Genomic DNA, 16,720 nt, shown 5'->3' on the forward strand with positions numbered 1-16,720 from the left:
TCATGAACAGCCAATTTGAGGTTTGGTAACCAATTTGCAACTGGTTACCAACTCGTAAAACGTTTGTACTTCAGGCCCTAGCTTTCCTAAATAAATGGCATTTTTGCTTCATAGTTTTCTATTTATTTATATATTTTTATTTGCCTGCCTTGAACTTCTGCCAGGCTAGCTGATACACACTTTTTTATTTATTTTTTTTTTTTGTGTTCAAATCGATTTTATTGAAAAAAATTTTTTTTTTTTTTGCAACAAAAGAAATAGAAAGTACAATACAGAAAGAATAATTTGTACATGCGTAAATGAGTAAGTAATAAATATAAAATGCAATAAACCAAAAACGCAGAGGAAGGGAAAGGGAGGATAAGGAAGGGAGGATAGGGGAATGAAGATATCATAGAATCATAAAAACCATACCATGGAGAGTTACCAACTGATTGAATATAACAAAGATGGCAGCTAGAGAAAAATTAATCAACAAGAGATAGAACAGCGTATTAAACATATCATTGTAGAACATACGAATCAATAGGCGACCAAAAAGATTGAAAGGACTGTGAATTGTGAGTGACACCTTTAAGAGACAGCTGAGCTCCTTTTCTTGTAAAGGTAATCCAAGACCACCAAGCATGAACTGAAAGAGAAGAAGCGTCTTTCCAACAAAAAGTAATGGACTTTAAAGCAGCTGTAATTAAGAAATTAAATAACTTTGCCTCGGAATCATTAAGAGGATAGGAAAGGGCAGCCGATTTGCATATTAACACAGCATAAGAAATATCATCATGTAAAGGTAAAATTTTCAAAATGACATTCCAAACATCCACCCAAAATTTCATAATAATTGTACATTCAAATAACATATGACGAAGTGAACCCAAAGTTGACTTGCAGTGCCAACAAACATCAGAGGGTATCAGTTTGGCATGACTTAATCGAGATGGAGTCCATAAAGCGTTAAATAAAATATAAGCATTAGTCTGATAAAGGGACACCGGAAGCCAACCGGAGATGCTGCTGAGCCAGATTGAGGTCCATGAATCATCTGAAAGGGAAATGGAAAGTTCTGTGTTCCAAAAAGATGATATTGCACCAATATTGGAGCCCTGGAATGTAGAAAGTTTTTGATAAAAAACAGAGACAGCTTTAGAAGAGGACGTAACAGCCATAAGATAAATCAAGAGGTCATTAGTGGTGGACGAGGGAATACCATTGGGAAAGGAGTCTAAAATAGAGTTACATAAAGCTTGGTATTTTGACAAATCAGAAACCGGAATACCAAACTTTAACTGTAGTTGCTCAAAAGGAATAAAGGCATTGTTACAAAAGACATCTTCAAGATATAAAATTCCTTTTGATATCCATGAGGACCAGAAATTAATGTTTCTGTTTAATTTAAGTAGGGCACTGTGCCATAAAGACAAGTGTACTGTAGAGAGCAAGGGCAATTCAAAATTAGAGTCTAAATCATTAAGTATTAATCTAGATGATTTAATTATAGATGACTTATGAACAATCTTAGAAGCAGACGACATTGACATCAACGAGAGCAGTGTAAAGGGGCGTATAATTGAGGTTTCAATATCTAACCATATTGGAGGTTTGACCATATGTGAATTTGAAAACCACAAGGAGCTTTGCTGTAAGATAAAAGCTTTATGGTAAAGGTAAAAGTCTGGAAGGGCAAATCCTAGATGGGACTTGGGGAGTTTTAATTTTCTGTAAGCAATACGAGGAACTTTATTGGACCAAAGGAATTTAGATAACAGTTTATCAACATCATTATAAAATTTGAGAGGAAACTGAGTGGGAATCATAGCCAAAGAGTAAAAAAATTTTGGTGCAATATTCATTTTTATAGCCTCCATTCTCCCCCACCAGGTGAGATGAAGGGGAGACCATTTGGAAGTTTTGTCTCTGATGTAATCAAGGATAAAATCCGTATTAAGTTTTAATGTAGCAGGCAATGAGGAAGCAAATAAAATACCCAAGTACTTAAGCTTAGTGCTTTGCCAAAGAATATCTGCGCTAGGTAGCATATCCGGTGTACAAAAAGCATTTAAAGGAAAAAATTCAGTTTTACTGACATTTAACTTGTAACCTGAAACTACAGAATATTGTGCAATAATGTCTAAAAGGGAGGGAACAGAGGAGAGAGGATTGTTAATAAACAATATCACATCATCTGCATATGCTAAAGCTTTAACAGTGACATCATTTATCATAACACCTTGAATAGAATCACAGCATCGAATATAATTAAGAAAAGGTTCAATTCCTAATAAAAATAACAGTGGGGAAAGAGGACAACCCTGCCTAGTACCTCTAAAGAGTGGAAATTGAGTAGAAATTTGACCATTAATAAACAGCCGAGCAGTAGGTGCAAAATATAAGGCAGAAATCATACGAATAAAATTGAAACCAAAATTGAAAGACAATAAAGTTTTAAATAAAAATGGCCAATGAATTTTGTCAAGTGCTTTTTCTGCATCTAAAGCCATCACTCCTGCAGGAGAAGTAAGGTGAGAGCTTTGTTCAATAACGTGTAAAAGCGTTCTGGTATTATTTGCAGAATATCTGTTTTTCATGAAACCAGATTGATTGGGATGAATGATGGAATGAAGGATAGGAGCCAATCTGGAAGCAAGGATTTTAGCATAAAGCTTACAATCCTGGTTTATTAGGGAAATGGGACGATAATTAGAAACCAGGGTAGGGTCCTTATCCGGTTTTGGTAGAACAATGATTAAAGCATCCGTAAAGGAGCCCGAAATAGTACCAGAGGAACCAATCTGGGAAAAAAGGGCACTTAAATAAGGTAAAAGGTGAGAATCAAATTCTTTATAAAATTCAGCTGGAATACCATCCGGACCTGGGGATTTATTCTTAGGAAGGGATTTAATAGCTAGTAAGATCTCATCACAAGTAATTGGGGAATCTAAAGTTAATCTATCGGAGGGAGAGATTTGAGGCAAATTACATTTATTTAAAAATGAATCAATCAAAAAGTCATTAGAGGTATCAGGTTTACTATATAAGGTAGAATAAAAAGACAAAAATTCTTGGACAATGTCATTATGGGAGATAGCAATTTGGCCATTAGTACCACGTATCAATGTGATTTGAGTTTTATCCTTCTTGATACGTAAATAATTTGCAAGGAGTTTCCCAGACTTGTTGGCATTAAAGCGAAATTTAGCATTGGATTTTGCAAGTTGAACCCCTGCTCTAGTGCTAAGTATAGCATTAAATTCATAGCGAAGCTTTTGTAATGTAAATTTGTATGTAGGGTCATTAGAAGAAATAAATAAACGTTCATATTTGGCAATTTGTTTGTCCAAAAGTTTAACTTTAGAGTTAAATTGTTTGTTTGCATGGGCCATAATAGAAATAGTGGAACCTCTAATGTAAGCCTTAAACGCATCCCATCTATTGACAATTGAAGTTGAATCCTCAGGGTTAAATAAAAAATAATCCTGGACAGCTTGTAATAGTTTAGGTTTATGCGTGTCATTAAGTACCACAGTCGTGTTCATACGCCACCTATTTTGTTTGGCAAAAGAAGAGGAGACATTTAAAACAAAGGAGATTAAAGCATGGTCCGAGATATCAATATTACCTACAACAGGATTGTCAGCTGATTGGAGTAAAGAAGGTGAAAGCAGAAAATAATCAATCCTTGAGTGAGAATTATGAGAATTGGAGAAAAAGGAAAACCATTTATCAGTAGGAAAGTGTATTCTCCAAATATCCGCCAATTTGGTGGATCTAAGGAAAGATTTAAAGGCATGAAAAACTCTAGGAGGGCGGAATTTTGCAGAGGAAAGCCTATCTAATAACGGATCAATAATCACATTAAAATCCCCCCCAACAATCAAAGGAACTTGTCCTAACTTCAGAACTTCAGTAGTCATAGCAGATCAAAACGAAGGGTCATCAGCCGTAGGGCCATAAACATTAAGCAAATAAAAGGATGAGTCATAAACTTTAACCCTAACTACAATATATCTACCTTCAGCGTCATTAAACTTGCTAAGAATCTGACAGTGTAACAGTTTTGCAAAGAAAATCGCAACCCCATTTTTCTTCCCTAACGCAGGTGAGGAGACAATATTATCAACCCATTTTTTTTTCATGTATTGCAAAATCTTATCATCAACATGTGTTTCTTGAAGGAAACAAATATCCGCTTTGCAGGCCCCCAGGTAGTCCAAGGTTTTCGTGCGTTTTACTGGATGTCGCAGGCCCTTGACATTGAGTGAAACAAGTTTAATAGAGTGAGTATTAGCCATTAGGAGCTAGAAGGAAGAGGAGAGGAAAAGAATCAAAGGAAGAGGAGTTGAAAAGCAGCCACAGAGAAAAAGTAACTCTACGTAGAGAATAGTAACAGGAAGGACACAAAAGGAGGAAACACAAAGGAAGGAAGGACAACCAGACAAAAAACAGAGACATAAATAAGAAGATAGAGGCGCACACACGTTCCTCAAGCATGGCCAAGTGAACCGTTGGAGCCCGTGAAGAGTGAGAAATATATAGATGTCAGGAAAGATCAGAGTAGATGTCTTCAGGTAACTGGATCATGAGTGTCCATTGACTATGAAGCTTGTTGTGCTAGAAAGAGTCTCAAATCTTCAGGACGATGAAAAGATTTAGAAAAGGCATCTTTCCAGATTCTCATCGTAGAGGGATCAAATAGACCATACTTAAAACCAAGGCTTCGCAATTGTGGCCGGAGAGAGGAAAATTCCTTACGAATAGCAACCGTTTCTTTAGCAAAATCTTGATGGATAAAGATTTTACAGCCATCTACTAAGAGGGAGGGAATGTCTCTTGCTGCTTTCCTGATAAGAACCAAATGATGGTGTCGCAAAACCTTAAAAATCATCTGCCTGGGTTTCGCGTGGCGAGGATTCCTGTGTGAGGGAATTCTGTGAGCCTTATCGATTTCAAATTTTCCAGGAAATTTGAGATTTAGGAGACCAGGTAGCAAGGATTCTAGATATAATCGGCAATCGGATCCCTCAATCTCTTCCGGAAGATTGAAAATACGAAGATTGTATTGTCTATTACGGTTTTCCAATTCCAGCAATTGAGTATGCATTGGTACTATTTGATTCACCAAAGGAGTAAAAGCGTCCAATTTAGTTTTATTGTCCTGAATTTTGATAGTATTATCAGACACTTTCATGGAGATAGAAGCCATGTCTTTGCGAACATTTTTCACTTCAGTGGCAATAGCGTCTGTATTAAGACGCAGCGCTTGAATTTCCTCAAAAATCAAAGTAAGGGAAGGTTCAGAAGATTCAACAGCTTTGGATTTAGCTGGAGGAGGTGATATCAGCTGTTTTTTTTTATTTGTAAGTACATTTTTATTTTCAATATTGAGGTGAGAAATTAACCTTTTGTGTCAGAAAATTGCAAAAAAAGTAAAAATCACCTCAAATTTTAATAAATATGTGGGAAAAAGGATGTAATTTTCCCAAAAGTACTGTAGAAAGGCTTGGTGCAGCAGCTAAACAGGAGCGTGGGTGTGGCCAGGCCAAAGCCAGGCCCTTTCTTTGTGTTCACTCCGCCCCCCAGGCAGTGCAAGCCGGCAGTAGCAGAAACAGAGGCAGGGGAGAGGACCGAGGAGCAAGTAGAAGCGCCTTCCCTCGAGGAAATCGTCCAAAAATCTAACTGCAGGTAGGGAACAGCTAAATATAACAAGCGCCGCTAAAAATTGACAGGACCTGACAGAAAAGTCGTCGTTATTCGGCTAATTAAGCCGGTGGACTTACGGAGCTCCGGCGGTGGCGGCCATCTTGGTCGACGCGCTCGCGCGACTCTAGCTGATACACACTTTAAAGCACTAATCTGAATATATGTAAACATGTTAAAAAGGTTAATGTTGAGTCAATAAAAATCCTTGTACTAGAATTAGTCCTGAATGTGAGGTGTAGCTCTACATTTTCATTATCAATTGCCTGACTATTAGATTTCAGACTCCCAAATTCATTGCCCAGAATGAATACCAATGCCTTTCTCTCATCTCTCTTAACCCCTTCACTGCGGTGTTAATTTTGCCACAGTGTGAGGGGGGTGGGGGTGTGCACAGCGCCGCGGTGCTCATGAGTGATCCCGGCCGTCATGAGTCACAGTAGGTGTGTGCTCATGATGGCCCGGAGACATCTGAACTCCGCCCACTGATTAATTCGCCCCCACAGGCGGGGAATTAATCGCGCGTGGGTGGAGCGCCAACATACGGACGGCTCCCGGCCGTCATGAGCACACGACTACCGTGACTCATGACGGCCGGGAGCCGTCATGAGCACGTAACGTGTTATAGTCCTCTCACCCCTATATTGTTTTAAATACTGGGAGCACCCAACTGCTATTTCTAGGATTAAGTGAATCTGTAAATAAATGTGATTCTTCCTCGATAAAGAACAGTTTCCAATGGTAATTGAGTTACAATGTTGCATCTCTTGTCTGGTGCTATATTAGACAAACACAATACTCCATTCCTTGGAGGTTGGGAAAAGGTTCACCATGGCTAGCTTACACACATGGGTGGGGTGATAATTGATAACATACTTTATTTGCCTGGTAATATTTCATGTACAATAGAAGAGGCATTACTTTGTACCTTTTCTGTGACTGAAACAATCAATTAAAACAATGTTATTTCCCACAAGACAACATCTACACTTTCTAGAACTATTATTTGTGTATAAATTATAAAATGTATATAGCTATAAAAATGTGCAGGTCTGCACTGTATCTTTATTGCACATAAAGTTATCTTATTCCTGCACTTTCAGCTTCAGAACACGTGCGGCTTTTTATACAAATTTGTTTCAATATTTAAATAATTTTATTTGACAAGTTAATTAAAAATGTTTGGAATATACAAATCAAAATGGACGCAGGAGAGTCTTGGAATCTCCTGGCACTTATGTGCTTCCAGGGAGAGGCAGAATCAAGATCTTACTCCCTCTGCCAGGCCATTTTTCACAATTAGGCTCAAAGGAATCCAGATGTCCTCTTACTTCGCATTGGGAATTGCTGCAGTACTCTGACTCTGCTTGAGCCAGCACCCAGAACACTAATAGCCATATGCCTTTCTGAAATACAGGGAAATCCAGACTGGTGTGTTTTGCATCAGTCCTAGAAGATGTTCTTCCCCAGAAAACCCTGTAAATACATTTTAATCCTTAATCACATAATTTCATTTCTCTTTCTACAGGGAATGGCTGCAACATTTCGTCCCATGTTCAGTAGGCACTCAGGAAAACCTCACAACTGTGGGCATTTCTGAAATCTAGAGACAAACGGGGATCAAGGGTGGTGAAGGTTCTATGGATCCTAGTAGTTTTCTTTTTACCAAGAATGCTCTGCATGCATAAAACATATGCATAAAACACCTAATTCCCCCTCACAAGGATGGTTGCAATATTTGGGTCCAGGGTCGGCCAGCATCCAAGGAACCGTATTTCTGTAACCATAGACCCTTGTAATCCAGGTTGATATGACTTGCCTGGATCTCAATATACAGAAGGCCCTTCAAGCTTCAGAGTATAGGTCATAACGCTATTTTTCCAACAGTTGTGACAGAAGTGTCAGGAACTTCCACAATGGCTTACCTGCAATTCCACACTTCTGATAAGAATGCTGTCCCCAATGTGTGGGTGGACATTATGCACATCATAGGCATGCACCAAACTGTTATCATGTTCAGACTGCATTGTCACAACATTGACTTCACATCGGCCAAATTTGACTGGTTCTTGACACAGACACTGGGTACAGCCACTACTCAAGTTGGCGAACCACTTTGCTCTTACGCCGACTGTTTTGGAATAGAGAGGACGGAGTTTGCAGATTTATTCCTACTTCTGAACCCTACGACTATCCCCACCACTCAACACCGGCAACACGGCGTGAGAGCACCGGTTGCTGCGGAATATCAATCATTTCGGAATAGAGTTGATGGAGTTTGCGGATTTATTCCTGCTTTTGAACCCTTGGGCTGAGCTACTTACAACTCGCCATACCTTTAATTAACGGGCCCACCAATCAAAAATCTCTTTTTGGAAATTGAGTATGCAGAGAAGTAAGCCTGCTACATCAAGATAATATAGTTCCACATCGTAGCCTTCTGTACAAGGTATTATTCAGTAATCCTTGGACACAGAGTGAAGAATTCCACTTGGTCCCTCATTTCACTTGGGGCTTTACTACTCTTTTGGTTGCCCAATGTTTCAGTCCTGATGAAGACTCGCATGGCCACGGTCCAACTTACCTTTAGGCTTTAAGACGAGTCAAAACGTCGACGCTCCCTTCTTTGAATACCTGGATAGTGTGACACATTTTCTTGTGCAAATATAATTTTGGAAGCGATGCCTCCAATTAATGAAAATAGTGTATAGAATTTATATCACGACCCAGGTCATTGAAAATGATGTATTGTGTTGATTGATTTATTGTGAATTTGAATTTGTAAATACACCGGTATGTCTCTTTTTTTCTTTTTCTTAAACACTTGACATTTCTTTATCTTATGCACGCTCGCTTTGGGCAACCTCAAACTCTCTTACATTGAGATAGTAATGAATGCAATGAATTAAATATGCTCCTGAATTTGTAATTATTGCTGTTGCACTCTGTGTTCTTTATTCTTGATTAGTTATAATACATTGAATGTACAGGATTGATCTGTGAGACATATCCCGTGACTAAGAAGAAATGTTTGATATGTACTTATCACAAGTCAGCTGGACTACAGGAACACCCTCTATGCTTGTATCAACAAAAGACTCACCTATGGCAGCAGACCATTCAAAACATGGTGGGCAGAATTACTCTCAACCTCCTATGCAGCACTCACATCACACCACACCTGAAGGAGCTCCACTGGCTTCCCATACACAAACAAGCACAATTCAAACTCCTCACCCATAACTTCAAGACACTGCATAATTCGGGTCCGATATACCTCAGCAATCATATCTGCTTTCACAAACCTTCCAGACACCTGCGCTCATCTGGACTCCCACTTGTACACAATCCACGCATATGGAAAATCAGATCCGTAAGTTGAGCCTTCTCCTGCATTTCTCCTGAAGTGTGGAACAACCTGCTGCTAAACATAAGGATATCTTCCTCATTTCTTGAATTTAGCAAGAAGCTGAAGACCTCGTTTTTCGAATAATCCCACAAGACCCTAGGTTTTGCTGAACTCACACCTGCTCAGCCCCAGGAAACCCTCTTAGGCGATAGTGCACTCTACAAATCTGCATAACATAAAATAGTAAATCATTTTGGAGCTCGTGATAATTCCACCACAAGTTGACATTATTATTGTGCCTGCACAGTGTTATCTGTATACTCTAAATATAAACTTCCCACATAATTGGCTACTTGGAGATCTGACACAGAAGTAAATATGACATTTTCCTATATATTTAATCTAAGCATTCAGTGAAAAGTTATATTGTAAAAAGGACAGTTATCTAGCTTGATTATAAACAAACAAACCTTCAAGTAAGCCCCTTACTTACATAAATAGTGGATTTGGCTCCATTTATTTTCAGAAAATTGGTGCTTCCCACACTGATAGTTTCCAGGTTTTTTTCAATCTTTTTATCTCAGCCAAATTTTGCTCTGACACCCAGAGTTTTGAAAGGCTCTTTTTTTTAATTTTATGTAAATTGATTTAATTTCCTGTAGAGCACATATAAAATACCCGAAATACAAACTTGGAGATCTTGATTCATACACTTTAAGTTAACCTTTGACTTTGTATATTTCATGATCACGTACAAAACCTTATCCCGTAGAATCACTGTTTAAAGTATAGTTTTCCATTCTTCAGCCCTATCTCTTCAGTATCTCTTGAGTACCGGCTCCCTTTAGTCTTTTTTCCTTTCCCACCCAATTATCTTATTTCTTGTTGTGAGAAGTTCAGTTAGTCTGATCACTCTCAATTCTTTGATCAATGCAGAAATCATAATTCCCATATAAGAGAGGTTGACATTAATGTGTATTCACAAACTGCATTCTGGCCTGATGAAAAGTGAGATTTTGGTTATTGGTTTGTTCTCTCAACATATCCAATTCAAAACTGGCAATTATGATGAAGGCAACTCCCTCAAAATACTCTTCAGCTTTCTGTAGGCCTTTTGTGTTGAGACTTTTATGAATCCTCAGGAACCTATATTCCCTTTCAGTGTCCATATTCTTTGGAATAGTTCTTCATTAACATAGGAGCTACTTTCACTGGTCTACTTAGAACAGTATTCTTCTTCAACGCCTAGGAATAATTTACATACATACATTGACACCAAAGAGGCAGTGAATTAGGGGTTTTATGGCTAAACAAGTTTGCTTTTAACATAAATTCACTAAACACTTTGTCATTTTTCAGATATTATCTTTAAGCCAGTTTTAATAAAAAAACATAGGCACATGTTGCCAAACCTGAACATGTACTCAAGGATGTGTAGGTCTAAAGGAATTCTTTGTAGACTTGCAACATTCTGCACATCCGAGATCTATTCAGACTCTTTACTCCCTCAAGAACCCACAGCTGATAAATGAAAAGCGTAATGATGGCCCAGATATCCATGACCAAGCTCATAGGTGCTTCTTTCTTTTCTCCTGCACATGCAACATGTCACTTAATGTAATCTAGATCAATGATTGTTTGAAATCTGTTTCATGCCCAAAGCCTTCCACATAACTGTCTCTGTGTTTTACAATGAAAGGATATTCTCCAGCCACCTTTAGATGTTGATAACATATCTGAATATGAATCAATAACCATCTTATGTATAGAAATGACCCATTTGTCAAATCACTTCATTTCATTAAAGATTAAACAATAGTCTCATCTTCCCACTTTGTTATAGCGACCTCTCTCCTATTATAGGAATCAAGTTTCTTCCATGTTGGTTCCCATTTGAATCCTGCAAGATGTGTATGTATTTATAAGTGCCATGTTAGTAGGCTAAATGCTATCATTGAATACATGGGCAATGATGCCACTATGGCCAATCTATAATTGTATCTATTCTACTATCTTCCATAATGTTATAAGATAATACTCACAAAGAGTACGTGTGGGGCCGCATTACGTATTGGCATTGTTTGCGCCCAGCCCATGTTTGAAACAGTGCGCCTGGCGCAAATAATACCAAAGCACCCCATTATGGTGAGTGGGCTGCCCTGAGGGCAGCCGTGAACTTGCGTTGCCCCCAGGGCATTCATGTGAAAACACGGAGCAGCTGCTCAGCGTTTTCACAGTGCAGGCGGAATTAGAGATCCCCTTGCAGGCAGGTGCAGACTGCACCCACCTGCAAGGGGATGTCTGGGGGGTCCATGAGACCCCCTTTACCCAGTACAGAGGGCTGCTATCAGGAGGCACATTAACAGTGCACCACTTTTTAAATGGCGCACTGTCAGTGTGCCTCCTGAGGGCTTCTTTTACTCTGTGCTCGCATCTGTAATATGGCGCAGGGTCAACGAAATTCCCTAATTTGCAAAGGGCACGTCCTTATGCAAATGAGGGAACATCCTGTGTTGAAAGCGCTGGCGCTTTAAATGTGCCTCCGCCATCGGTTTTATAGAAGGGGATGCACAAGTGTCTGTGTCACCTTCTATAATACCAAAGTGCCCCGGGGCGTGCAAAGCGGCCTTAAATGCCCGTTGCGCCCCCGGGGCACTGTAGGAAGGTAGGATCTGACTGCATGATTTCCCCCCACTTTTTGCCTGGTGTTTTGCTGGTTTTTGACTAGTCTGACTGGGATCCTGCTAATTAGGACCCCAGTCTATCTGCTTCCTCTGCAAATTGGTTGTGGCATGTACTTTGGAACACTCCAGATTGGATACTGGGGTACCCTTACCAGTCCCTAGTATATGGTACATATGTACCCAGGGCATAGGTACCCCAGAGGCCTCCCATGGGCTGATGCATGTATTATGTCACCCATGAGATGCCATGCAAATTGAACTACAGATCTGCTTCTGCAACCTGTGTAAGCTGGTGCTTGCACCACTTACGTTAGATATAGGTTTGCTATATCTACAGGTCACTACACTTAAAACATATAAGTCACCCCTATAGCAGGTCTTATCAATCCTGAAGGCAGGATGCTGGGTTTTTAGTGAGAGGTTGCCCCTGCATGAACAGAGCCTCTCTGCAGCCTTCAGAGGCCTTTCTCCCGGGTTGTCTGTGACTCATCTGGACATATAGGTATAGGTGCATTATAACCTTGCGGTAAATGCTATCTCGAGAACGGCTGCAGAGAAACCTATCTTGTTTGGTATCAAACACCTTGAAATCATACCTCCACACTGGTAACCGGTGAGAGAGGTATGATTCCACCCTTCTGAAGTGAGCTTTGTGGGGTCACTGGTCTATTCGGTGCCAGCCTTCTCAACCCGGTCAGTACAAAATGGATGCTGCCAACCAGAGACACATTTCTGCCCTCCTGCTGTTGAGCCAAGCTCGAACAGAGGATGGCAGCACAATTGGCATCCTGGCACAGGGAGATGTGTCCAGCTCCCAGACAGGATTTAGTGTATTGGGGCTGGGTGGGTGCACTAAGAGAGTGCCTGAAAGTCTGCACTTGGGGCACATTTGGTGTCCCTGTGCATAGTCCACCTCAAACCAGTTCTGGGAGCCATTGGCTCCTGCTCTGGCATGAAACTGGACAAAGGACATGGGTATAACCACCCCTCTGTCCTGACCCTCCCCTAGAAGGGTCCCCCGAATCTGTCCAACCCCTTCCAGTGGGTACAAAAAGGGCTTTCCTGGCTGTAAGACTTTGGATTGTACGTGGACAAGATTCTACAATAAGAAACCACTGACCTTCGACGGTCTGGACACTCTAGACTTCGCTGGACTTCGACTGGGCCCAACTTTGTCTCCCTCTCCGTCCAAAGCTTTGTCTGTGCCCTTGCTCCATACAGGATCCGTGCAGGATCTGTGGTGCACTAAAACAGCCAAAGAATCTCCCTTGGAGTGAAGGAGTCACTCCCCTGCACTAGCAGGCAGCTCAAACGCAACTGACCGGTCTGCTGCTCCCAAGCTTGTGCAGACTACGAAGATTTCAGCAACACAGAAAGTGGGTGGTTGAAGGTCCCTGAGGTTGATATGCCCTCTCAGCAAGTTTGAGGCCAGTATCCCTCGTGGGGACTGCATAACCCAAACCCCTGTGCACTGCGTCCATTTGCAGTTGCATATACTTGTTGGTGATTCCAGAGCTTGTACGTTAGACTTCGTGTAGTCCTGACCCTGAGCAGTATTTGCACCAAAGAACTCTGGCCTCCCCACACCGAGTGCTCTGTGGGCTGGTACTTTGCAATCTTGCTTGAGGTCCCCTCCCGACTCCTGGTCATTCGACCTGTGGGTCCTCTTGAAGGTCATCTTGATTTCTATTGGGCTTCCCTAGGTTGTTCCAGACGTGCCCTGAATCTCCATTGCTTGGAGAGTCCCCAGGACCTTGCTGGTCCTCACCGTAATCTGCATGATGTTCCTGCATGGGTTGCTTTTGCCAAGGCTTGTTGGTGCTCCATCCAGACACCGACCCCTCAGCACTCAACATCTTTCGTGGGCAGCTTGCATTGTCTCATGGTCATCATCGATGCCTCCTGGTCCTCATGGCTGCAGAGTCAAGTATCCCTTCTTCGCACCTGAAGCATCCAACATCGGTGGGCATTCGTCTACCGAGCCCCTGGTCACTCTGAAGTGACCCAGACTCTGTCCCCTCTGCTTTCAAGTTCCTTCCTTCCAGAATACAGGCTTTGATTCCAGCGTACCCTCTTCACCTTCACAGCAGCAGTACTTCTTCGCAGCCCTCCATTGAGAACGGCAACGGTTTCTGACACCACTCCAGACCTATGCACCCAGCTCTTCTGGGATAGATAACTCAGGTACTACCGTATCCATGGGTGGGGTGGCTCTCTAACCTCTTAAGTTCCGATGGGTTTCCTCGAAGTCCTCATGGGAGGGTCCTTAAACTGTAAAATTGCAACAGCGACTTCCCCAAAGAATTGCACAGAGCCAGTGGTCTTGTTAGCACACTGCACCCTTCCTCCTTGGGGTCCCTATCTACTCACCTTGGGTGGTTCCTTGGGGTCCCAGCGATTCTACGTGCTCTAGACCTTGTCATGACCAAGTCGTGATTGTTATAGTACTATTTTAGTATATGGTTTGGTCTCCCTCTAGCGCCCACTGTGTATTGTGCTACTTACAACTGTTCTATTGATCTTGTATTGTGTGCTTTGTGTTCTATCCTCGTGTATAGGATACTAGAGAGTGTTATATTATTAAATACATATTTTTATATAACTATTGTGTGGTTCCCCTTTCATTTAATCAATATGGGAGGTGAAATTCTGGTAAAACAAGCTGCTTTACATTCCTTTAGGATTAAGCCTGAAGGTTGCTCTCCACAGCTACCACTAGGATAGCATCATAAAGTGTATCTTTGGCCTCACACATCATAAGGGTTGTTTGGACTGGTGCAAGGTGCTCACTTTAATTAGTGGACAGCATATACCAGGCCAACTTCTCACAGGCACCTTATGCAATATGGCCCCTAGTATCTAAAGAACAAAGAGAAGACAGCAGAGAAAGTCAATGTCTCCAGGGAAGAGCGCTTCTTTAATGATGAGAACCTTCACTCACCCAAGAGTGACATGCTTCATAAATGGGGTATCTCCTCACACCAGGACCTCAAGGTACCTGGTGTGGGCTATGACTTCCCAATGGGCAGGAGCAGAGGTGTTTTAAATCAGATGAGCAGATGTTGGTAAGGCGTGAGGGCAAGAATGCAGAAAGCAGCTAAAGATAATGATAAAACTATCTCCAATAGGGCAAGGACTGGATTTATAAGGATGCCCTTCGGGATAGGGTTAAAACCAAGAGAGGACAGGGGGGTTGTCACCAAATGTACCCCCTTTATGTGGCTAACATGTTTCTGCTAATCATCAACCACAAATGGGATTCTAAGGCATTCGTCAGGACCCAGATGACAAGTCACTCTGCTAAATGAAAATAGGAAAGTTACTGGCCTCGCAAAGGTAGCCTGGTAGGAACAGGGATGGCCCAACAACACTCAAGCCTGGTAGGAATGGGGATGCCCCAACAACACTCGGGGTCCACCGATGCTCAAGAACAGATAGGTATAATTCACTCTCAAACCTGTAGGGCCGCCTTAAATGCAGAACTGCAATGCAGGCGCGGCAAAGTTCCTCGGCGTGCTCAGCCTAAGACATGTGACGTATTTTAAGATTGGCAATGGGCCAGGTCCAACACTTTTTCCCATAACCCCAAAGCTGCAGTACATGACCTTCTCCCATGTGGAGTGGGCTCTGGGCATAGGTCATGGCATGCTCCATCCTACTTCAGTGTTAAAGAGACGTGCAGAAATATAGGATGAGGAAATTAATATCAAGAAAAATGAACAAACGTATGCATACCCAGGTAAAATGGCTTACTAGCATTCAGAAAGGACATGCTATGACTAGTCACCATGACTAAATAGATTTCCTCCCAGGAACCACAACACTCATGTGCTTGGTTCATGTGCTTGGTTGATGAGTAACCTGAAAGGAGCTCCTGAATCCGAAGACACAAAAAGGAGACCCTCTTGGAGGAAGGAACCTGCCCAAGTAGATGAGAAAGGAGAAAAAAGGTGTGGTTACACCACAAATAGGTGCAAACTGGAAGTGAGTAAAGAAGTCTTAGTAACCACTATAGCCAAACTGTGAGCTACCAGTGAACTGCCCCTCTCTCTATTTTTCCCCAGTAGTCCATCTATAGTGCAGAGCTAGCTGTCGGCCCTGAGGATACAAGTGCAGGAAGAGAAATCTTATGTGACCCAAAAGTGTACTTCTTTTGTTCCCTACCTATATCCCTAACTTTCACTGTCTCGAGTACCAATGTCTCCAGCCTTTATGCCGATTGTAATAGAATTTGGATCACCTCATCCTTTTTGTTTGTTGGCTGAGAGATGTGTAAGAGCGCTAGTGGACAACCCCATTATGTGTGGGATGAGTCAGGGTCCTCACAAACAAACCAATGCTCAGAGATCTAACTTCATAAAGAAGTCAGGGACACCAGGATTAAAGTGAGATTCTTATACTTTATAAGTGCATTTGTATGTGGATATGAAAACCTTTGTGAATTCTGAATATGTTGTATATTTACTTCAAGTTAGGTGTACACCTACTTGAGAAGGCTTATGATTATTCTTTTGAAGATCATAAGTTCAATAACTTGCACAAAGTTGTAGATTCTGTCAGGAGATAGTCTGTACCCTCCCAGACTGATATTTGCTGTGTTATTGAGTGCAAGCAAGGGGTTCACCTGCAGAATCCCTGGTACTTAACTATGGACAGCATATGAGATGTCTGTGATATAATTGAACTGATCTGAACTATGGGTTTCCTGAAGGAGTTGCAATGGCTCCTCGGTTATTCAGATATCCTGCATGATCTTGTTCTATTCCCACCTCCCTGGCTATGGACTTACATGGACTATATTATTCTTTCCTTATAGTGTTCTCTGAATAACAAGTCAATTTGCTATTGCGATACTTGAGAGAATGTGTGCATGTTTTTGATTCCTTTAAAGGATAGTGGTGCACCTACCCACATAGTTTTAGCATATTCCTCTATCTCAACTTCATAAAAGATGCTGTTAAAAAAGGTGTGGGTTATAATGGGACCCAAGCGCATC

At 41.4% G+C, this 16,720-nt stretch overlaps 1 protein-coding gene across 1 annotated transcript in view; it reads left to right on the forward strand.

Annotated features, from left to right (window-relative positions):
• Nucleotides 1–16,720, forward strand: part of LOC144798715 (FRAS1-related extracellular matrix protein 1-like) — a 1,110,445-nt gene that overhangs the window by 295,697 nt on the left and 798,028 nt on the right. The window lies entirely within an intron of this gene.

Source organism: Lissotriton helveticus, chromosome 1_2, assembly GCF_964261635.1.
Source record: "Lissotriton helveticus chromosome 1_2, aLisHel1.1, whole genome shotgun sequence".
Taxonomy (NCBI): Eukaryota; Metazoa; Chordata; class Amphibia; order Caudata; family Salamandridae; genus Lissotriton; species Lissotriton helveticus.